Source organism: Balaenoptera physalus, assembly GCF_965194825.1.
Source record: "Balaenoptera physalus genome assembly, chromosome: 4".
In the NCBI taxonomy this organism is placed as follows: Eukaryota; Metazoa; Chordata; class Mammalia; order Artiodactyla; family Balaenopteridae; genus Balaenoptera; species Balaenoptera physalus.
In genome coordinates this window covers 46,029,672-46,054,274 of record NC_138891.1, presented here as the reverse complement: position 1 = coordinate 46,054,274, position 24,603 = coordinate 46,029,672, and the positions used below count along the sequence as shown (strand labels likewise).

The 24,603-nt window shown below is 34.5% G+C and overlaps 1 protein-coding gene and 1 long non-coding RNA gene across 3 annotated transcripts in view; one reads left to right on the top strand and one right to left on the bottom strand.

The window, feature by feature from the left end:
* LOC309659159 overlaps positions 1-24,603 on the top strand; it is a 1,097,080-nt gene that overhangs the window by 1,012,740 nt on the left and 59,737 nt on the right. The window lies entirely within an intron of this gene.
* The window catches only part of LOC309659141 (uncharacterized protein), a 323,065-nt gene that overhangs the window by 267,998 nt on the left and 30,464 nt on the right, over positions 1-24,603 (bottom strand). The gene's annotated exons all lie outside the window — the stretch shown is intronic.

Genomic DNA, 24,603 nt, shown 5'->3' with positions numbered 1-24,603 from the left:
TACTAAATGAGCTAGATTCTAGACTTTGTCTCTTCAATCTCAAACCACTACCCTCCTTGCACCATTATGCTGCAAGAATAGAAACCTTCTTTCTGTATCTTGAACACCCCAAGCTTGTTCATTCATTGGTACTTTTGAATAAGCTGGTTCCTGTGCTTGAGATGCCCTTACCTTGGATCTTTGAAAGCTGCCTGTTTATCATCCAAGCTTTGATTCTGAAGGCATTTCTTCAGTGTAACCTGACTTTTCTTTCTGACTTCCATTCTCAGCCACTTCCTGGTCACTCCTCATTACATAAATTATCACTTACTGAAAATATAATGACTTCTAATCTGATTACTTACTTTTTATCAGTCTTCTTTTATTAGAATATAAGATATGTAGGACAGAAAATGTCTCCTCCTCCTCCTTCTTTTATTATTATTATTATTTTCTATTTTTTCATCTAAAGGAATTATTTCTAATACATATTAGGTGTTCAGTATCTGCTAAATGTATGAATTAATGAACAACATGCTAGTTTTCAATAGACAAGTCACTTAAACACTCAAACTTAGTTGTGTCGTAGGAAAAAAAAAAAATGAAGCAGCTAAATTAGATGGTTTCCATGGTTCCTTACAGCTTAAATTTTAATAAACCAAGATGGACCTCTTACACCCCGAAGTTCAACAGATCTTAACTCATCAGTCTCTTTAATTTCTTCTTTACATTAGTGCATATTTGTTTTTTTCTTGTTGTTATTGCTTCTGTTACCTTGAATACAAACTTTCCTTCGATATTGGAATATACCTATTCTATGAGTCTTAACTTGCAGACAGAACTGATCCCTGACTCTAGATGTCAAAGAGCTCAGAAAGACAAAGAAATTCTTCCCAGGCCTCCTTATTTTGAGGCATGAGCAAGTGACCTAAGTACAAGACTCAGATGCTCTTACTGAGAGTGGCGGATCCATTATGGTGCCAGGAGGTGGCAGTGGTTTCCAGGGATGGAAGTGGCAGTGACATCAAGGGGCATATCCAGAGTCTAATGTTGTAGCAGTAAAGCAAGCTGTGGCATCCAGTGTTTAGCAGCACTAGCAGTAGGGAACGCTTTGCTGAAATGATTTTGGCTATAGGGCTGGGTACTGCCTAACTTCCCTTATTCCTGCCATTTTGTGTTTGGTGATTTTTTTTAGTTCCTAAATATCCTTTCAATAAATTTCTTTTCAGCTTACATTGCAAGCATTCTGTTTTTTATGCTTTCAGCCAAGATTACTGACTAATATTTGGCAATACAGTTATAAGACATTTCTGAAGCAGTCTCAGTAAATTTTTAGAAATATGTTCACAAATACTATGATTACACAATTGTTAGAAATAGTGCTGTCAAATTAATTCTTTTTAGTGAAGGTATATGAGATTAATACTCAGCAAAAATATATTAAGAGTAGATTGTGAGGCAGAGTCAAGATGGTGGTGTAGGAAGATGCAGAGTTCATGTGTCCCCACAATTAGGGCACCTGCTGGACACTGGTGGGGGACCCCGATGCCCAGGAAGACAGGAGGAACCCCCAAGCGAACCTGTAGGACATGGGGGGAATGAAGGGGAAGGAGAAGTGGAGGCCTGACAGGACCAGTGCCCCTGAGGGGTGGCTGAGAGGGGGGAGAGTTTCCCACAACTGGAGGGACCCTCAGGAGGCTTGGATCTGGGGGAGCATGCCCAGCATTTCCCCTGCCCAATCGCAGGGGAAGTCTGCCCGGCTCTCGGGCTGGGTCCTATGCCCTCAGAGGTCCCCTCTGGGCAGGGTTGGTCCTGAGTGCATAAGAGGGAGGCCAGGAGAGAATAGGAGAGGCAGGTGGGAGAGGAGCAGAGGGCGTTTGCCCTTGCCACTAGGGCTCAGGGAGCCTGCTGAGCTCCCAGGCGGGTCCTCGGCCCTCTAAATCCCCATCCAGGCTGCCTGGGTCCTGGGGACATTGGAGGGTAGTCGGGGAGATCAGAAGAAGCAGGAGGGAAGGGTCCTCCGGGACCGGAGGAGCAGGAGAGGAGCGGAGGGTGATTGCCCCACCCACTGGAGACCAGGAAGCCTGCTGGGATCCCAGGTGGGGTCCCCCACACTCTGAGGCCAGAGGCAGGAAGCACGCCTGGTTCCCTTCTGTGTCTGGGCCCTTTCTGTTCTGTTGAGGCTAAGCCTCAACCCCCAACACCCTCCAGAGCCTTTTCTAGCCCTGTGGGTCCTAAGCATAGGCCCTGCCCACCACCCAAAGCTCCCCCCAGCTTAGGCCTTGCCCTCCACAGCCAAGGCCTTTTCCACTTTTTTTTTTTTTTCTTCCTCCTCTTTTTTACTATTGTGGTTCTGTTTTACCTTCCCGTTGTTGTTTCATCTATATTTTTATTTTTATATTTTTTCTAACATATCTGTTAGTGTCCTAGTCTAATTTTACTTTTTACTTTGCTATTGTTCTCCTTTTTCTTTTTCTTTTTCTTTTTTTTTTTTTTTTTGCCACCCCATGCAACTTGTAAGGTCTTGATTCACAAGCTGGTGGTCAGGCTCAAGCTCCTGTGGTGCAAGCCCTGAGTCTGAATCACTGGCATAATAGAGAACCTCAGACCCCAGGGAATATTTATTGGAGTGACATCTCCCAGAGGTCCTCATCTTAACACAAAGACCCAGGTCTACCCAACAGCCTACAAGCTCCAGTGGTGGAAACCTCAAGCCAAACAACCAGTAAGACAGGAACACAATCCCACTCATAAAAAAAAGAAAAGGGCTTCCCTGGTGGCGCACTGGTAGAGAATCTGCCTGCCAATGCAGGGGACACGGGTTAGAGCCCTGGCCTGGGAAGATCCCACATGCCGCGGAGCAACTAGGCCCGTGAGCCACAACTACTGAGACTGCACGTCTGGAGCCTGTGCTCCGCAAAAAGAGAGGCCACGATAGTGAGAGGCCCGTGCACCACGATGAAGAGTGGCCCCTGCTTGCCGCAACTAGAGAAAGCCCTCACATGGAAATGAAGACCCAACACAGCCAAAAATAAATAAATAAATAAATAAATATTTAAAAAAAAAATGAGATGGCAAAAATATATGTCACAGGTGAAGGAGCAAGGTAAAAACCTAAAAGACTTGTACTCAGAAAACTATAAAACACTGATGAAAGAAATCAATGATGACATAAACAGATGGAGAAATATACCATATTTTTGGACTGGAAGAATCAATATTGTGAAAATGACTATACTACCCAAAGCAATGAAATCCCTATCCAACTACCAATGGCATTCTTCACAGAATTAGAACAAAAAATTTTACAATTTGTATGGAAATGCAAAAGACCCCAAATAGCCAAAACAATCTTGAGAAAGAAAAACGGAGCTAGAGGAATCAGGCTCCCTGATTTCAAACTATACTACAAAGCTACATAATCAAGACAGTGTGTTACTGGCACAAAAACAGAAATATAGATCAATGGTACAGGATAGAAAGCCCAGAGATAAACCCATGCACGTATGGTCACCTAATTTAAGACAAAGGAGGAAAGAACATACAATAGAGAAAAGACAGCCTCTTCAATAAGTGGTGCTGGGAAAACTGGGCAGCTATATGTAAAAGAATTAAATTAGAACACTACCTAACACCATACACAAAAATAAACTCCAAATGGATTAAAGACCTAAATGTAAGACCAGACACTATAAAACTCTTAGAGGAAAACATAGGAAAAACACTCTTTGACATAAACCACAGCACGATTTTTTTGACCCATCTCCTAGAGAAATGGAAATAAAAATAAACAAATGGGACCTAATGAAACTTAAAAGCTTTTGCATAGCAAAGGAAGTCATAAACAAGACGAAAAGACAACCCTCAGAATGGGAGAAAATATTTGCAAAGGAAACAACAAAGGATTAATCTCCAAAATATACAAACAGCTCATGGAGCTCATTATCAAAAAAACAAACAATTCAATTAAAAAATGGGTGGAAAACCTAAATAGACATTTCACCAAAGAAGACATACAGATGGTCAAGAGGCACATGAAGAGATGCTCCTCATCACTAATTATTAGAGAAATGCAAATCAAAACTACAATGAGGTATCAACTCACACCAGTCAGAATGGCCATTATCAAAAAATCTAGAAACAGTAAATGCTGGAAAGGGTGTGGTGAAAGAGAACATTCCTGCACTGTTGGTGGGAATGCAAATTGATATAACCACTATGGAAAACAGTATGGAGGTTCCTTAAAAAACTAAAAATATAACTACCATATGAACCAGCAAACCCACTACTCGGAAATACCCTGAGAAAACCATAATTCAAAGGGAGACATGTACCACAATGTTCATTGCAGTGCTATTTACAATAGCCAGAAAATGGAGCCAACCTAAATGTCCATCAACAGATGAATGGATAAAGAAGATGTGGCACATATATACAGTGGAATATTACTCAGCCATAAAAAGAAATGAAATTGAGTTATTTGTAGTGAGGTGGATGGACCTAGAGTTTGTCATACAGAGTGAAGTAAGTCAGAAAGAGAAAAACAAATACCGTATGCTGACGCATATATATGGAATCTAAAAAAAAAAAAAAAAAAGGTACTGATGAACCTAGTGGGAGGGCAGGAATAAAGACATAGACATAGAGAATGGACTTGAGGATGCGGTAGTGGAGGGGGAAACTGGGGCGAAGTGAGTAGCATTGACATATATACACTACCAAGTGTAAAATAGTTAGCTAGTGGGAAGAAGCAGCACACCACAGGGAGATCAGCTCAGTGCTTTGCGATGACGTAGAGGGGTGGGATAGGGAGGGTGGGAGGGAGGCTCAAGAGGGAGGAGATATGGGGATATATGTATGAATATGGCTGATTAACTCTGATGTACAACAGAAACTAACACAGTATTGTGAAGCAATTATACTCCAATAAAGATCTATTAATAAAAAATTGCTGAAGGCATACCAAAAATGTATAATTATTCACTCATTTATAAAGTATAACCATGCCACTGCTGTACTAATAATATTTATACTATGAAATATTAATTAAAATGGAAACTTTAAAATGAAAAAAAAGAGTAGATTGTTAGTTCTTACAGGCAGAAAGTCTTCTGTATTTAAAATATTTGGTGCATGTATGTGTGTGAACACATGTGATAGGACGTAATTAATGTTTCTTGAACTTAAAAAATAAAGAATGATGATCGGACTTCTAAAAATTGCTAAGATTCTATATACAAGTATTTAAAGTAGAGTGTTAAAAAGGTGGAAAATAAAGGGAAGCACAAATATACTAAGAAAATGGAATTCAAAGCAAAATGATTCAATAGGAAAAAAAATAGTTTATATTAATAAAAAGTAGACACTATCAAAAATATATAACAGATAACAATCATAAATTTTGTCATAGAATATATTATTTATATTTTCAATCTTTATAATTATAGAAAAAAAAATCTCCATAAATCAAATTTTATTCAAAAATTAGATTGGAGGCTTATATATAAATAGATGACTTTCAGGACAAAATCATAATTATTAAAAAACTGAGTGTTAAAAATAATAACCATGATATTTTGTACCTAATACAAAAAAATATATTTGTTTTTCAAATAGTCATGCTAACTTTACAAAATAAGAACATGCATTAGGCTGAGAAGATAATCTCAAGCTATTCCACAAAGAAAAAAATGGAAATGATACTGGTAATATGATCAAACCAAAGTAAAATGCAACTCAAAATTAACAAATCTATAAATTAATTTGTTAATAGAAATTAACAACAACAAAAAACTCAAAGGATAATAAACTTGCAAAATTTTAGAATACTCTTGGTGGTTTAAAGAAATCAAAACAGAAATTATAGACCACTTAGAAATAAAAGAGTAAAAATAATCCATCTCACAAATCTATGAATCTAGCCAAAATCGCACTCAACTGAAAAGTTTTAGTCTTAAAATATTTGTCATGAAAATAGAGGTTGAAAATAAATGAAATGAAAATTTTATCTCAAGAAACTAAAGGAACAAAGAGCCTAAGGAAAGTGAAAGGATGAAATAATAAAGATGAAGTAACAGTAGTAGTCTTAATTAGACAACAATAATAAATTCAAGCAGTAAAACAGAGCGTGGGCTTTAAGAATTATAAACAAAAGAGAAACATTTTTTGGACTAGCCAAAATTTTTTAAAAATACTATAATGAACTACATAAGGGATAGGATAAGAACATAACTATAATTACATATTTTTAAATGTCAGGGAAGACTTTAAGTGAATAATCCTGAGATTTTACATTATCAGACAATTCCTTATTATATCCTAATTACCAAATTTGATGAAAAATGTAAAAATATCTGAATAGAATTAAAAATTTAGATAAAATTGAAAAGGTGATCAAAAATCTCCAACTTCTAAAAAAATATTTGATCTAATTCAGTACCTATTCCTGATATTATACATGATATTATATTGTCATCTAATATTATCCACAAATGATAATTTAAAATATGTGAGATTCTAAGATAACAGGCAAGTTTACAATGCTTATATGTTTCATGTTTATATGTTTCAACTGGTGTACTGGCAATTTTTTTTTTAAACTGAGATCCTAAAGAAATGGGACTAGCATACAGTGTAAGTTTTAGCATATATTGGTACACATCTTTTGAAGGACAGTTTTAAATGTGCATATTCTCTGTCCAAGAAAGGAATCTATCTTACAGAAATACCTCAATATATATACAATGTATGTTATTTACAGCATTGTTGGCAAGAATGAAAAACTGAAAAATGCTACATGCCCATCAATGATAAATGGTTAAGTAAAATATGGTATGTTTATCTTAAAAACAATCTGAAGATTTTAAAAAGTATAATCTCATTTATATAATATCAAAATTAGGAAATGTATTTTACTTATAGATTTATCTGACATATTTAAATTTTGGTACTAGGATTCATCTGTGCAATATATGTATGACACCTTACTTCTTTTTCTTTAATTCAAATTAAGTCAGGCTCTGAGCCTATAAAGGAAAAACATTGAGAAGGATTCAAACCAGACTATTAAAATTAGGAATGGGAAAGATATATCAAAAGGGGAATTACACATTTTGTTCTATGATCCTTTTATTTATGTATGTATTTATTTTTAATACAAAGCATATATTTGATTTTTACTTTAGTTAAAACCCTTAAAAAATATGTAAAGAAATATGGTAAATGTAGTTTTCAACTTCTTATCATCTTTGATGCTTTATCTTGTACTAGTGATATTATCCTGTTTTACTGCCTATTAGCTGCTCTAGTGCCGATTACTTTGGCACTGCCTTACTAGATATACAGAATGAAATAAAGTTCAGTAATGGTTTGTAAAATGATGCAAAAAGTTTAGAAGTGATGAAATGAGCAATATCACTAAGCTGCTGAAAATGTGCCGCGATTCACTAAGTGCTATACAAAAGAAAGCAGACAAACAGTCTGTTCATTACACAGTTGACTGAGCTCTGCAACTGATGGGCAATCCTCATTGCCTTGTGACATTCAGGCTCTCGTTAGTAATTTCAGACCAGCAGAGGAGACAATAAAATTTGATGCATGCTGTCAAGGTGAAGTTTTAAGAGTTATGATACTGAATTTATTGTTAAGAATCATATAAGAGTAACACATGACAAACAGATTTAGAAATGTCTTCACACAAGAAATTAGGGGGCTCTAGTCCTAAATCTAAAAACTTAAGATATTTTTTTAAAAAGGAGACAGGGAAACACAGAAGAAAGTAGTTGTCATATAAATCCAAGTTATATTTTTAGAATCTTTTGTATAAAAGATAATGATAATCAATGAATAATGGCTATGCCTATAATGCTCCATTATTTTTTCATAAATTTTGACTTTAAGAAAATCATACTAGTGCTTCCTAGGAGTGAGATATATAAACAAAAGCTGTACATGTACCTGCATATAAAATAAAACCTTTAGTAACATCTCTTATTGCCTGAAATGCAATCAAAATCTAAATCTGTATATTACCATGAAATAATAACATACTGGGCAAGAGACACAAATCATAGGTCATATTTTTAATCTTTTAGCAGGGAGAGAGAGTCTTGCAAAACCAAACAGATTGCCCTACAAAGGCTTCTGAACTTGATTTTTTTTTTTTATCACAGAGAACTGCCAGCTACCAATAGAAAATCTCAACCAAAGGATTCATAGAGCTTAATCTGTTAGACTAAACTGAGACTCAGTTCTCAAGGCTATTTCAGTCTAAATTAAGAGTGGTATAATATTTTAGAGGCATTAGTAGGATTTCTAAAACTTAGTGTTGGCTTTCTAAAATTGTGGTTAACATTTCAGTTTCCATCAATAATTTTATCATGGCATATTTAGTTTTCTTTCTGAAAAATAAAATTTATAATTATGTGATATATAATATAAAGTTCTTTGATATTATCCTGTTATATAAACCTAGACTGACTTTTCATTGTCAACTTAAAAAAAATCTAGGTAAATGATACTTGTTTTCTTGAGAATTTGTTTTTTCATAGATTGTAATAATTATAAAAGTATATTATGTGAAAATAATAAGGAAATAGTTATTTTAATAATGAAACAAAATATATTGTAAAAGTTGTACTACTATTATATTCTCAAATAACTAAGCAATCAATAATTATCAGATAAAATATAGGTATTTATTAACTATATAACATTAAATTTATTTTTTCACAAAAGAATGTTTTTTTAAAAATGTGGTTTAAAATATGCTGCTTTACAGTTTACTTAGTATATCAAGTGGCCTAACATTAAGTAAGAATCATTTGAAAAAATTAAAAATATGGAAACTGTAAATGCCTAGAAGTTGAATGTTAACCACAATTTTAGATATAATTTTAAATTAAGGAGATTCAAGCCCAGTGAGATTAAATACTTTCTACAAAATCACACTGTTAGAAGAGAATAAGCTAGCTCTAGAGCCTAGGGTCTCCTGACTACCAGTCTATTTTTCCAGTGCATTATTCTGGGCTATCATTTTCAATTAAATGTTAACTATGCTAAAACTTTACATAGTTGGAGAAATTAGAAACAAACTATTGAATATCTTATAAACTAAGCTATGTTTATCATTGTTATTAAGCTCATAAATATTCAGTAAAAAGAACATTTATAAATCTATCAGATATTCTGAACATTTATGAACCACATCATGGCACAGAGAAGCATAAATAAAGTAAACACATATAGCAAAACTTTAAATTTGAGTCTAAAAAGCAAGCTTCACATTACGTAAGCCTCACATTTTAAATTTTTACCAGCCATCATTAATTATTATTAAGACATCTAAATTTCTTGAGATTAGTGGCAATGTTCATCAGTCCTAAAATTCAACACTCTATGTTTGGTCTATTTAAATCTACTCATTCTATTAAAAGAAATAATTAACTCTGGAACTCCAAAGAAAATTACCCTAAAGATAAATATTCACTAGGGCAGAAAGACTATTTTTTACTTTTTTTTTTGAATCACATGTAATTTATACCTTAAATGAGTTAGGTCTGAGCACACTCAAACTCACTAAATAAGGAACTGTTCACATCATTGAACAAAGAACCTCTCTCACCCATCTTACTGGTTGTCTCTTCTCAAGCCCAGCTCTTACCAACCTTCCACTTAGTCACGAAGGCTATTGCAAGTACAGTTCTTTGAGGCATCGATATAAGGTATTATATTTCCAAATTCAAAACAAAATAAGCAGTTCAGCTCATTGAAAAGGCTGACTCAGAGCAATGAATGTTTTAGCACTAGGCTCTTCACTAGCAATGAAAAGCGTGCTTCTGTCTGTTGTAGACCAAGGTCAGCCATTTGCAAGTAAACAGCTCCCTCCACTGGCCCAACCATCATTCTATGCTCTGAAGTCTAAAGTCACTTGAGCTCCTCTACTACCAAGTTTGCATACAGAACACAAAATGCTAGAGCTGCTTGAGAATTTAAAACACTGAATTAAAAGGTGGGTCACGCAGCAACTAAGAGGGGGCAACCCCTGTAGATCTTTAAGATCAACCCCTAAGATCTCTGTGGAAACTTAATGAGTTGAAGAAATATACATTAATACCTATAAATACCAAAACTCCTTTCAGGGAGAGCAAGACCTGAGATTGGAAAACACACTCTAAAAAAGTAGTTTGCAGTTTTGAAAGGATATCATGGCAACCAAGAGAGGACCAAAGATCTCTAAACTACCATCAAAGGCTAGTGGGTCTAGTTGGGCTTTTGTTTCGCTGGTTGGGTATTAAAAGTTTAGGGATTATTTGATTTGCTTGGAGCAGAGTAGAGAGTGACTATTCTGATATTTCTTTGCCCTTTTCTCATAAAAAACTCATCCTCTCCTAAAGAATAAATATACTTTCAATGTGAGAGGATACTCTCCCTTAGCCTATCTGGGGCATCTATATTTCTTTGTCATGATATTATACAGTCCAGCTTCTTTATTTTATGAGTGAGGAGGTTAAAAAAGATGAAATCGTTTACTAAAAATGTCCTCACCTAAACTCTAGCCAGATCACCTGACACTTAATCTGGTATTCTGTATAGGAGAATAGTGTTTCTCAAAGTGTAGTCCTGGACCACCAGCAACATCAACATCCCTGAGACTTGTTAAGAGTATAAATCACAGGCCCAACCCCCAAACCTATCAAATCAGAAACTTGGGGTAGATGGGAGGAATCTGGGTTTAAACAAGACCTCCAGATGACTATGATGCGCATTAAATTTTGAAAACTTTACTTGACATACATAATTAAAATTTTAGATTAAATTAATTCATAACATTAATGAATAGAAATTTTAACTAATTGCCTCAAATATCTTACCTAAATCTATCCCCAATTCCGTAACTGACATACTGAAGTACTACTTTTATACATAAAAATCTCACAAGCCTCTGCCTCAGTTAACAATATTATTTTGGGATTCTATATAAGATTTATTTGCTTGGCTGGACAGTTTCTCAGAGCCACATTCTGGTTCTTTAAAGAAAATGCTGCTTCTGGGATATCAATCCTTAGTGCCAACTACCTGAATAGATTTCTAATAGACTTCTAATATAATGTTAATATATTCTTACTTAGTACCCTTTCTGAAAAATGTCAAGCACTTGGATCACTTGGGCCAGAAATTTCAAACCAGTGCTCCCAGATATGTAAAATGCACTATACACAAAAAGAAAAGACAAAAAGGAAAAAGACAAAAGCAAAAATGAAAAAACACAGAAAAGGCAGTTGTTGTTTCATTTGAGAGATTTCATTTAAAACATGAATTTCTGGCTTTTTAAAAAAATAAGAACTGGAATGTTTAGTAACACTGGACATCAACTCTTCATGACATATGAAAATGAAAGCCAGAAGTTACATCTCCAACACTTACTCCTTATAGCTCTCCCTCTTCAGTTTTCCACAGTCCCTATGAAGATTGCTTCACTCATTTATGAACTGCTTGGCTCTTGATACCACACGCTTAGCTGGATCTCACGTTTCATTGATGAGGGTATTAATGCTAAGTGGAAAGATGGTGAAGATTTAAAGTTAAATTCATTTGAGGATGGTAAATAGTTTTCTTCATGTTAAGTCAACCTGATAATCTTATCTTTTTTAAACCCAGTTCTACAAAGTGGTCAGAGTCCCATGAAATGACCAACCTTACAGTAATTGTACACAGTCTAACTGTTTTAAAAAAGAACGAAGGACAACATGTCTGGGAAGAAAAAAAAAAGAAAGAAAAGAAAAAATATCTGGAGGAAGGAAATTTTAATTTAGAAAAAACTTCCCAGTGTAGAGATGGCTTAAGAATTCCAAATGTCAAAATATGTCTTATAAGTTATAATTCAGAAATGACTAAATAAGTCAATTTATACATGTACATACATAGTAGCAATTATTTCCTCATATTGTCATCTTTTCTTTGTTCTTGCTTAAATTTCAAATGATTGACACTTTCCAGTGGCTTTGTTTTATGTATTTTGTCTTTACAAATGCTCTGATGTGAGTGACTACAACTTTTGAAATATCTTTCTTGTTACAATCCAAAATATGTCAGAGATAGGAATCTAGCAGTTATAATTTTCTTTTGAGCTAGCTCTTACTTCACTGACTGCATTTTCTTTGACTGACCTCTTTGATCACTTCCTATGGTAAATATTTACTATCCCCCTTCTCTCCCTTTTAAGATTGGAATGTTCTCTTCGGGTATTTACATTCTATGTCTGTGAATCTCTAAGGTAAGAAAGGGAGCAAATTGTCTCTCTCAAATGTGCCAAGGGAAAAAAATATTTCGAGACATATTTAAAGACATAAATTTCAGTCTTTTTCTCTTTTCATTGCTTCCTTCAACACTGACAAAGGGTCAAAGACTCAAACATAATAATGTTCTAGGACTTCAGGATTTAGCTTTGTACTGTGTCAGCTTTATTCTATTATCAATTCTTTTGATGTTGTTATTTTGGACTGATATTCAGAGATCCGATATCAGAATAAAAGTCACTTTTTTGCCTATTCTAGTTAGAACTAGAGAATATTTACTCCATCGGAGGATAATTGGCAACCAATATCAAGGTATTCTCAGAGAGTATGGTGACAGATTGTCATAGCTTTTCTAGCCAGTAAAAGGAGGCGCAGGATTTAGGATTTCCAGGGAATCACAGATACACACATTGACTCACCAGATAGGCTAAGGATGCAAACATGCAAATGTTTACCTACTAATAGTAATTCTGCACTGTTTTTAAATTGTTTAATATTCTAAAATTAAAGACTTATTTTGGCTTACCAATTTTTTTATATTCCAAAATATGTCTCATGGTAATGATAAATGTTTTGATTCAATCTCAACTTTACCTGGATTTGTATATTCTGATTTGTCTTCTTACTACTGCTGTAGCTCAGATACGCATACCAATAACACACATATTTGACAGAGTCAGAAGAAAATGAAAAGGTTAAAATTTACTCCTGTATGTCCTTTAAAGGAAAGAAGGTTGTGGTGACAATGTTGAACTTTAGCTGAGACCTGTACTCCCTGAAAACAGAAAAGGTTAAGACCCTCCCCAATCATATGTGTTCAGAGAAACTGCAGAAGACCACGTTGCCCACGCATATTCTAAGATATAATCCATCTCCATCCTTCTTTAATCACTCCTTTGCTTTATGAAACCCCTAGTTGTCTCCTTCTTTGAGACATTCACCATTGATGAATATTCTTCCCACTGTAAAAGCCAGAATAAAATCACATCTTTGCTTGGTGCATTTCTGTCTTTCACAATGGCTTTTTAAATTCATTTTTTCTTTGTTTGCATGGCTTTTTCTGTTTGTTCATTTTGTTTTTATTTATTTGTATTCAGGTGAGGTGAGTGGAGGAGTCCAGCAATCTCTGAAGATCATGAGACAATCTCATAAACTATGCTTGAGCAATCTCTCATCATTAAACAAGATTCCCAGATTATTCATATGCCCATTCAAATTTGAGTTGCAGTATCTAAAACTTTTCCTAGACATTCCTTCTAGTAATATGTAAGCTGTTGCATTTTCTGATCATTCCTAACTTCTACTTATACCTAGTGAATTTCTTTTGTTATTAGAATTCAAAGTGGGTAAAGTTATACTTGAACCACAACGAATGTCACCATTTCTATAATGTATCAGGTTCTTTCATACCAACCTTTTGTATAGCCTTTCTCAGCCTAAAATGACCTCCTCTCTTATTAAAATCCTACTCATTATAATACATTATTATACATATCTTTCTCCTCTAAATCATGAACATACTGGAAGCTGAGACTGTTTTCTTTATCACTAGCACTTAGGAAAATAATTGGAACATAGTGTGTGCTCAGTATATGTTTAGTTAATTACCTGAAATAAATAAAAAGGGCATAAGAACAGGAGATGTATTATTTAATGAATAATTATGAAGGTTTTAGTTCCACAGCAAACACTGTTTCAGGTGATAGGAGTCAAAGATGAGCAAGATATACAAGGTTTTATCAATTTCACATCATGATATGTACTTTGAAGTAATATTAACTATGAAGTTGATAAAGTTGATATTTAGAAAGTATCTGGTTTACATACAAGAAGGCCCCTTATAGACAGGATATTTGAGCTGAGACTGACAAGTTAAGGGCCTGATACATACACATGGAGAGGCAAGTGACAGTGTATTATAAACAGAGGGAAGAAGAAGGGCCAAGGCTCAGAAAAAAGTGTGATGTTTTCAACTGACAGAAAGGAGGCTAGTGTGGCTGGATAATGACAAGTAATGAGAGGAGTAATATGAACTAAGAATGGAGAGAGAGATTTATAAATTTAAAACATCACTATTACTGCTGTCTACAGAAGGGATGGGTGGCAAGAGTAAAAACAGGAAAAAAAATGACATAGAATACAGCAAAGATCAACTTTACCTAATTTGAAATTTTTCCTGAATCAGTAGAATAAAATAATATTCCAAAACAAAAGCATTCACTGGACAGAGGGAGAAGCAGGGATAGTCAAGAGAAAATGTCACATCTTACATGTCACCAGGAGTTTTTCTGCCAGAGACTAAGGATAAGGTGTTTTAGACCAGTGCTTCTCACAGGTTAATATGCATAGGATCATCTGATGATCTTGTTAAAATACAGATTCTGATTCAGTAGGTCTGAAATAGGGCCCCAGACTCTGTACTGTTAACTAGCTCTCTGTTGATACTAATGCTGGTGGTCTGCAGACACATTTGGAGTGGCAAGGTTTTAGATGACGGCCAAACCAAGGTAAAAAGGTATAATATGTTATGAAAAGGAACAGAAAGATTAAGGGATTTTGAAAACAAAATTGAAGACTGTCATGACTGGTTTCAAGAATTCTCAAGAATTCTCTACTGCTGTAGTCAGGCATGAGGGCTTGGACAAATTTGATTCTGATTTATGTACATTACTGTTAAAGACTAGCCAATTTTTCCCCTATAATTATGATTCCTTATTCTGAAAGCTTTAAAAGAGACACAGTATCAAACCACTTTGAAGACCTACTGGTGGCTCAGTTCCCACAGTCAGTCTTGTTTTGTGAAATCACCTCATAAAACATTACTGTAGGTGTTTCCTTTGACCTCTTGGGTGAACCAAAGACATAAATATTGTGTTCTCCAGCATGCTATGGTGGGGTTCCTTGACTCTTAAAATCACTTCCTCCATAAAAGAATTATTTATCTACTAATTTTTTGTTGTTGTTAGAGCATTGACATAATTGGGAAAGTATACTAGAATGAATAAAAGATAAACACTCACTTTTACTAAAATGTCTTTTTTTTAAATTAGTTTTATGTAACATATTTTTAGAATGAGTAAAGTAACAAAATGAACTTCAGAAGGAAATAAAAGATTGACATTCTCATTTTACAGTTTAATTTATTGATTTGGACCTACATAAGGCATCTCAGTACTAAAGAACAGACAGTCAGGTCAAGGAATTGGTCACATTAAATTTAACATTTACTATCTATTAATTGAAGATAATGGTTAAATGAATGGTTTCCAATTTTCTCTCATGCTGTTTTGAGTTTTATAATATATATTTCAAAGATTACTCTAAAACATATGTTATTTTTATGATTAATATACTTTCATGCCACAGATATTATTTCAATGTTTTATATGGGTTTCTCTGGGTAAAAATTTCAAAATAGTACACTGGAGATTAACAGATTTTCTATGTTTTCTAACATGTTTGGGAAAGAATGCTGTTAAAAATAGGAAACCCCTATTTTCAATACTACACAGGCACAGAGATCACAACTCAGAACAAATTGCAATGAACACCATGATTTAGGAATATGCAATTCTAACAAAAGCACACCATGATTTCTTTTTTCTTTAAAAGGTTAATACACAATATTAGTATCTTGAACTTTACACATTTCATCTTCATCTAACTGTATAAAAACTCACACCAACATCAAAGTCTTCCCTTCTGTTTGACAAAACTATAACTCATTGCCTTTGGAAGTTTTAATCTTTCTACTACTCATTGTTTTCCTTTCTGAAATATTTTCAAACTTTAAAACTTCTTCCCTTTTTCATTTCTTTACAAAGCATCCAGTGTTTCACTTATTCACCAAGGTGAATAATACCAGCACAAAGGTTAGGACACTAAATTTCAACTCAGAACTTTCTTTAAATTCAATAGGTAGGTCAACCAAAAAAGACCTCCAGTTCATCTGAAAACTTTTCAGAGAGAGTCAAATGTTAAAAAAAAAAGAGAGAGAAAGAATCAATTTTAGTTCAATAATGTGGACCATCCCTTGATATCAGTGCCCAACACTGACACACACTCATCTAATTCAGCTCAGGCCTTTCAACCAACTGGTTCTAGTCTCTCACTTTTTTCATAATTTATAGATGGGTTGAATTAATAAAGGTAGGTTAATCTTATGACTGACACTTAAAATGGATTTCTTTTAAGATGATCTCATACAGCCTTTTAGAAATAGATGTAAATCTGTGATTTGAATATAGGAGGAATTAACAAAGTGGGAAGCCTCAAAAAAGAAAGAAAATGGTCTGAAAAGTAGGAGGAATTCAGTACAGAACTGGCACTATTAGGTCATGTTAAACTTTAGAAATGTTGTTTGAAATTCTAATTTGCATTTTCTTTAATATTATATACTTTCAAAGAAGTACATATCAATTTTGATTATATTGCAATATTTATAACATGTTTTCTAGTTTTCCCAATGCTGGCATGATTGGCTGGAAGAATTCTTGAGACTTCCCAGATAATACAAAAAGGGATTTGAAAGGCCATTCTTAGGATTTCTATTACTTATGAAAATCATAATAGAAAACATCTCCTAATTTTCAAGTGTTAATTACTCAAAGCCTCTAGTATTGAAGATTATGTAACTCTTACATGTAACATGGGGAACTCAGGGCCCATATTCATGTTTGAGTCTCACTAGCTTGTTAAATTTCTTTAGTGTGGGTATTCCTTTTCCTATCTTTGAATAAAAACACATGCAGGTTCTTAAAGGTTTTCAACTCACTCTCAAATAATATAAAGTCACTTTGAGTCACAAAATGCAGCCTATGTTTAATAATTAAAAGTGAACTTTTGAATGTTCCTTCTGGTCAAGATAGAGTAACAGAAACTTAATTCACCTTCCCACCTGAACCAAACAAAAAAATGGGGAAAAGATTTAAACAATGGTTTTTAAGTCACTGGGAATCAGGCAATGAAGGACAGTAATATATGAGAGCAAAGAACAATGAGGTGAGAGAAAAAAATAAACTTCAATTCAGACTAACACCTTACACAAAAATTAACTCAAATTGGATCATGATTTAAATGTGAAAACTAAAACTTCTAGAAAAAACATAGATGATAATCTTTGTGCCCTTGAGTTAGGTAAAGGTTTCTTAGATACAATACCAAAACCAGTATCAAAGAAATATCAGATTGATGATTTGAACTTTATCACAATGAAAAACTTCTGTTCTTCAAAGGACACTGGTAAAAGAGTGAAAAGACAAGCAGAGACAGAGAGAGGGACAATATTTGTAAGTCATATAGCTGATAAAGGACTTGTGTATAGAATATATACAGTACTCTCAAAAATCAATAAGAAAACAAACAACTTAAAAAGAAATGAGTAAAGGGGGCTACCCTGGCGGTCCAGTGGTTAAGACTCTGAACTTCTAATGCAGGGGAAAAGGGTTCAATTCCTGGTCGGAGAACTAAGATCCCACATGCCTAGCGGCACGGCCAAAAGATTAAAAAAATTAATAAAAATTTAAAAAAAAGAAGTGAGTGAAGATTTGGACATACATTTACTTTGCCATTGAAGATATAGATGGTAAATATAGTCATGAAAAAAGACTATGGCAAAGAAGATTTATGAATAGAGGCTAGGCTCATGAAAAGATAGTCAACATTTGTCATTAGGGAAATGCAAATTAAAACCACAGATACCACTATACACATATTTGAACAGATAACATGTAAAAGACAGACAATACTAAGTGTGATGAATGAGGTGAAGCAACTGGAATTCTCACACACTACTGGTATGAATGGAAATTAGTACAACTGCTTTGGAAAATGGTTTGGCAGTTTCCTAAAAAGTTAAACATAAACATTCCATATGATCCAACTATTTCACTCATATATCTTCCCAAGAAACATGTCAGTGCAGTGACTTGTACATGGATGGTCAGGGTATCTTCATTTTTAATAGGCCCCAAATGCAAACAATCTAAATGTCCATCAACAGGCTAATGGATAAACAATGTGTAGTATAACCATACAATGGAATACTACTTAGCAACAAAAAGGAATAAACTGCTGATACATGCAATAACATGGACAAGTCTCAAAATAATAACACTGAGTGAAAAAGACTAAACAAAAACAGAGTTCATACTATATTATTCCATTTACATAAACTTCTAGAAAATGCAAACTAATCTAAAGTTACCAAAAGCAGAACAGTGTTTGCCTGGAACAGAGAAGGGAAAGAATGGAAAAAGGGAGGGATAACAGTAAGGCATGAGAAAACTTTTGGGAGTAATGGATACATTCAATATCTTGAGTATAGTGATGGTTTCATGGGTGTGTGCATATGTTAAAACAATAAATTGTATACCTTATATATATGCAGTTGACTGGATGTCAATTAAAGCTCAGCAAGATTATTGAAACAAAAAGTGATCATTTTAAGATGTTTCTGGTTTCATTCACAATGCTCTAAACATTCCACTTCTTTCAAACATATTCAACACTTTTATTTTCATTTAAGGAAAATGCTTCCATCTTGCAACATATAGCTAGGGCTGATTGCCTTTGAGGAAGAGGATATAGGCAGCTTCTTTTTTTCTCACTCAATAGCTAATGTTGTTGACACTCAGGATAGGACTGGGAAGAGATAACAGGTGTAAAAAGTTCTGATTTTCTTGCCACTATCATGTAATAGATTGGCAACGTCTGGGTCTGGCAGAAATTTACAGCTTTTTCTCTCAAGGACACTTCTGTAGGTTCTCTAGAGTTGAACTGTCCAGTATGGTGGTCTTGGTCCTATTTGAAGATACTGAGAACTTTGAAATGTGGTTACTATAAGATTAAAATACACACCAATTTCAAAGGCATAGAATGAAAACTAATGCAAAGTATCTCATTGATATTTTTTATTTTGACTATAATCTCAAAATAAAAATATATTAAATATCTTAAATTCTATTTAAGAAAATAGAAAAATAGAAAACAATCTAATTTAGCAAAATGTCTTTAAGAGTAATTTCACTTATTTCTTTTCCATTTTTAAAAATGTGGTTACTAGAAAGTTTAAAATTGCGTATGTGGTTCACATTATAATGGACAGAGCTGCTCAAGAGAATCCCCTCTTAGGCTTCCTGATTTAATTGCCTTGACATTGGCAGTGCTCTTACTTCAGCTGGTTACTTCAAAGACACCCTTAGGTTATGCCCCAATGATAAAGCTCATTACACTTGCTGCCAGAGTTCCTTCACAATGGAAGGCAGAGACTCTAGGCTGACATTCCCTCTGTGGGTTTCTCAACAGGAACTTGCGATTTATGATGGGTACTGTGATGAACTGCCCAGATTTCCCTTCAAGAAACAAAGATTTAATTAATCCCCCACTTAGTGGGAGGGTTACTCTCAGCTATCAGCCCTCTTTGGGGATGTCTTACCAATGGTCACACTTCCTTCCATGGGCAGCCAGTGTCCAAAGACTGACTAACACGAGGATATAAAGGACCTGCCCTCTGGTACTATCTCAGGTAAACTCTGAAGAGCCATTCAGCCTTGCAGCTCAACTTATCGCTCAGCCCTTACTTCCACAGGTGTTGATCCCAATAGTACTCAGTAAAAACATTTTTCACAAGCTACCCAATCTCTGTTCCAGAGTTTGCTTCCTGGGAAGGCAACCTGCAACACTGCAGCACATTAACTCAAGAAAAACAAGTATAGATTCCTTCCACAAAAATTGTGTTCACTCCATTGACACTAGTCTTTTTAGCTTAGTTTGTCCTGCCTCAAGCACCAGCCCATTAAACCTCTCAGTTACCAAGGAAACACATCAAGCTCTCAGAGTAATCTCATTGAAATCCTTCTCATTATGCTTGAGGTTAAAGGCAGACATTCTTCTTCTTCCAACTTAATGGGAAGGTGGGATTCATAGCACAACTCTCTCTAAATGAATTCTCTTCAATAATTTTCTCCTTGTATTACTCTCCTGTCAGTTGTCCTCCTGGTGAGTGAGTCGCAGGTTCTTGGCTATGGTAATACAGCACTGTTCTTTTTCTTTATGCCTCAGTATAAACTGAGACAAGAACGTATAGAGGAAGAGTTAAACATTCAGTTATTTGTATATGGTCTGAGCTTCCCACGTTTCCCCTTTTTTTAAAATACCAGAATAATATAAGCTCACTAAAAATAACACAAGACCAAGTGCTAATCAAAGTTAAGAAAATTTGTGCTAATTCAAATTACAGTTTTACATGATTTTTCAATATCACAAACTTATAGATTATTGTTCAAAAATAGTTCAGATTTTCTTTTTATGACTGAATGTATTCCTAAATTTATAAATTTATAAAATAGATATTGAGAAACAAATCATAAATACCTCTGTATAAGACTGGAAGAAAAGACAAATATCCAACTTAAGTCTTTTCCTATGTAGCAGTAACAGGTTAATGTGACACAGTTTAACCCACGGATTTTTCTGAAATCCAAATAAATTAGTTGTAATAATTATAATTCCTATAATTAGTTGTAATCAATCAAATTCTGAAGTATTACACTAGGTGTCAACCTAGTATAAAAGGTAGAAATACTACCATTCACTTTAATATTATGCTCTATTTGCAAATAAACTTTTATGTTATTTTTATTAGTTTTTTTTTTTTTTCCCCCACAAAAACCTGCAAAGTATACAGGACAAGTGTTACCACCATTAGTGGCCTAAGAAGGTTAAGTAACTTGCTTAAGGTCACATAATCTGTAAGTGGAGGATGAACTTAGAATTCAGGTCTTTTCATTTACACATCACCACCCATTTTATTCCTTACTTGTGATTAAGCCTGTTTTTCTTTTTAATTAATTAATTTATTTATTTGGCTGTGTTGGGTCTTCATTTCTGTGCGAGGGCTTTCTCTAGCTGCGGCAAGTGGGGGCCACTCTTCATCGCGGTGCGCGGGCCTCTCACTATCGTGGCCTCTCTTGCTGCGGAGCACAGGCTCCAGACGCGCAGGCTCAGTAGCTGTGGCTCACGGGCCTAGTTGCTCCGCGACATGTGGGATCTTCCCAGACCAGGGCCTGAACCCGTGTCCCCTGCATTGGCAGGCAGATTCTCAACCACTGCGCCACCAGGGAAGCCCAAGCCTGTTTTTCTTATTAAGCAGTATATCTCCTTCTCTCAATTCTGGCTACATATAAATTTTATCACACCATTTAGCACTTGATTTTATACTAACAGTAGTTATTGTCTAATTGTTTATTATTATTTAGATGCTTTTCCCAAACAGGTTTGTTATTTTCCTATTTTCTTCATTGTGAGAGAGCTTAGCAAATTTAATAAAATCTTTGGAATATTTTGTATACATTTTATGTCTACACAATTATGTACCTACAATAATAAGTTTTAAAAAGCTACTTTGCATCTCCTGTTATTCAATATCTACTCTATAAAATCAGTATAAGTCATAATGAAGAATGGAATATACTTACTAAAATGTTATTGTATCTATAGTAAAGTGATATTTTTAAAAAAATATTTTATTTTAAATATTTTTAAAAATTGGATTTTATACTGAGTAACATTTTGAAAATTAGTATTAAGCCTGACCCTTCAACTTTAATACCACTGCAAAAACTTGTGACTTATTAGTGCATGTCTCTGTCTTTCCTCAATATACAAAACATAGATTTGCTTTTAAGTTTGAATTTTTAAATTTTGGTTCTTAATCAATTAAAAGACCACATTGATTTAAATTTCCTCATGTTCTATTTAAAAAAATCACTGTGTTTGAAATAACAGGTCCCTTGGATAAGTGTTCCAAGGTGAGAAACAGAAGATAAGCCCTACTGCTAGAAAGAAGAGGATTTATAACAGAGCTTCTTAAGGATATTCTTTGATATATTCTTTGGTATTTATTTTAAAAGCTATACTTCCTTATATGGTAGGCCAAGAAAGAATGATAAAGTTATAACCCAAGTTGAATTTATATGTAACATGGTTTGTGAGGTCAACCATAAAAACACTGCTGACTTTCCAGTGCAAAGATGACATTTTCTGACCCACTACCAGGAAAGTATGCAGTTTAGATTCTTTTAAGACCGATGATGATGGATTTGCAGTAACTGATGTACACTCTCTCACAGGGCCTTTCTTGAAAGTGTAGAAATGGTCTGGGTCAATGTCTATGTCCATGAAAGAAGAGGAAGCTGACAGGATTAAATCTCCACTATTGGCCTCATGAGCATGTTTCAAAGAAGTGAATCATCAGTCTCAGAAACCGTATCAGCATTTTTATAATATTAGTAGTAGTAGTAATACTAATTTTACTATTGGTTGTACAGGTAGATCAAATAATTTCCCAGTTCCATGACCCAGTCTATTCCTTTATTTAATAAATCTTTACTGGGTTATTGTATTAAACTTCATGAGAGAAATAAATAATATGGACCCTGCTCTCCAGAAACTTACAATTCCATTATTAAGCAACACATGAACACAGATAACTTCATATAGTATTTAAACAGTAGTAATTTTTTGTAATTATGTTTGTGAACTCCAAGTTCATTGATCTATTTCCACTGAATATAGCAGAATAATGCCCCAAATCCTTAGGTAACACATACTACACAACAGGTTCATAAAGCTACTGACCAATAAATTTTACACCATACTGGTTATACCTTTCTTGGAATGAAATACACATTCTTACTTCGAGAATTCCTACTTATCTTTCAGACTTTGTTTACATATGACCTCTATTGAAATCATCCCCAAATCCTCTAAGCAGAATTAACTAAAATCTGAGCTTTACTTCAGCAACACCAGAGAGGTGCCATAGCGAAACAGGAAAATCACAGGCTTTGGTGTTGGATTGCTCTTGTTGATTTATTGCTTCCATGCTATGCAACCTTAAGACAATCACTTACCCATATAAGTCTCTGCTTCGTCTTGTATAAAATGGAAATACTTATATGTGGAATCTAAAAATATAATACAAACACGTGCACATGCAAAACAGAAACAGACTCACAGATACAGAAAACAAATTTGTGGTTACCAAAGCGGAGATGGAAGGGAGGAGGGACAAATTAGGACTATGAGAATAACAGGTACAAACTACTATGTATAAAATAGATAAGCAACAAGATATATTGTATATCACAGGGAATTAGAGCCATTATCTTGTAATAACTTGTAATGGAGTATAATCTGAAAAATACGGACTGATAATAATATAATATTACAAATCAACTACACTTCAATTTAAAAAAATGGAACTAGTAATATCGTCTTAGTTACTGAACTAAATACATAAAACACAGTGCCTAGTACATGATGAAGTACACAATAACATAAATATTATTATATAATTATACTACATGTAAAATGCCTGGGATACAATAGTACAATAGTACTATTTTATTATAATAACAACAACAGCAACATTTGGTCTCTATTTCCTTTATTAGCTTTCATTGGCATACTTATTATCCTTTGTTAACAGAATTAATGATAAAAACTGTATCTTCCTTATTTTATTTCCTTGATTCAGCTAGGTCTCTCACTTAGAATAAGTATTTAATGAATATCTGTGGAATTAATGGGCCAATAAATGAATGGCACAAAAGCTGAAATGATGATATGTTTTGGTATACTAGGTTGACTTGCCAAGATGTAATGTAGTAAGAATATGTTGAAGAGTAATGGGTGGGGAGCACAGGGACAGAGGGTGAATCAGTAGCACTAGATTATGGAGACTCTGGCGGCATAGGGAGGGAATATAAGTTTCATTATGGGACAATATTGGTTAGACTGCTTTCCTTGCTCTTAGTATTTTGGTGACTATATCTGTTTTGCTCACCACTGTGTAATAGACTCTAGCAATATTTATTCTAAATAAAAATTTACATGTACTATACAAGAGGCATTTAGGTCTTTTAGGGTGATAAGGCAGTATTAGACAGTAGAAATAACCCTGAGGCTACAGGACATACATACATCTGATCCTTACCAAAACTGAAGTACCTGCTGAGATTGAGCTCCACCAATGCTGTTTTCCCCACTCTGCCCCTTCCCAGCCCTGACTAGATAAGAGAGGACTGAGTGTCCTGACCACTCACAGGCAAGCTCTATCTAAGAGGACTTGGATGTACGTATTTCATCTTATTATTGTTTATGTGGACTTTCTGAGTTTATGACTGTCTGATATCAAGCAAGTTATTATCTGCCTTACTTTTTCCATCTATAAAATGGTGATAATGGGCTTCCCTGGTGGCGCAGTGGTTGAGAATCTGCCTGCCAATGTAGGGGACACGGGTTCGAGCCCTGGTCTGGGAAGAGC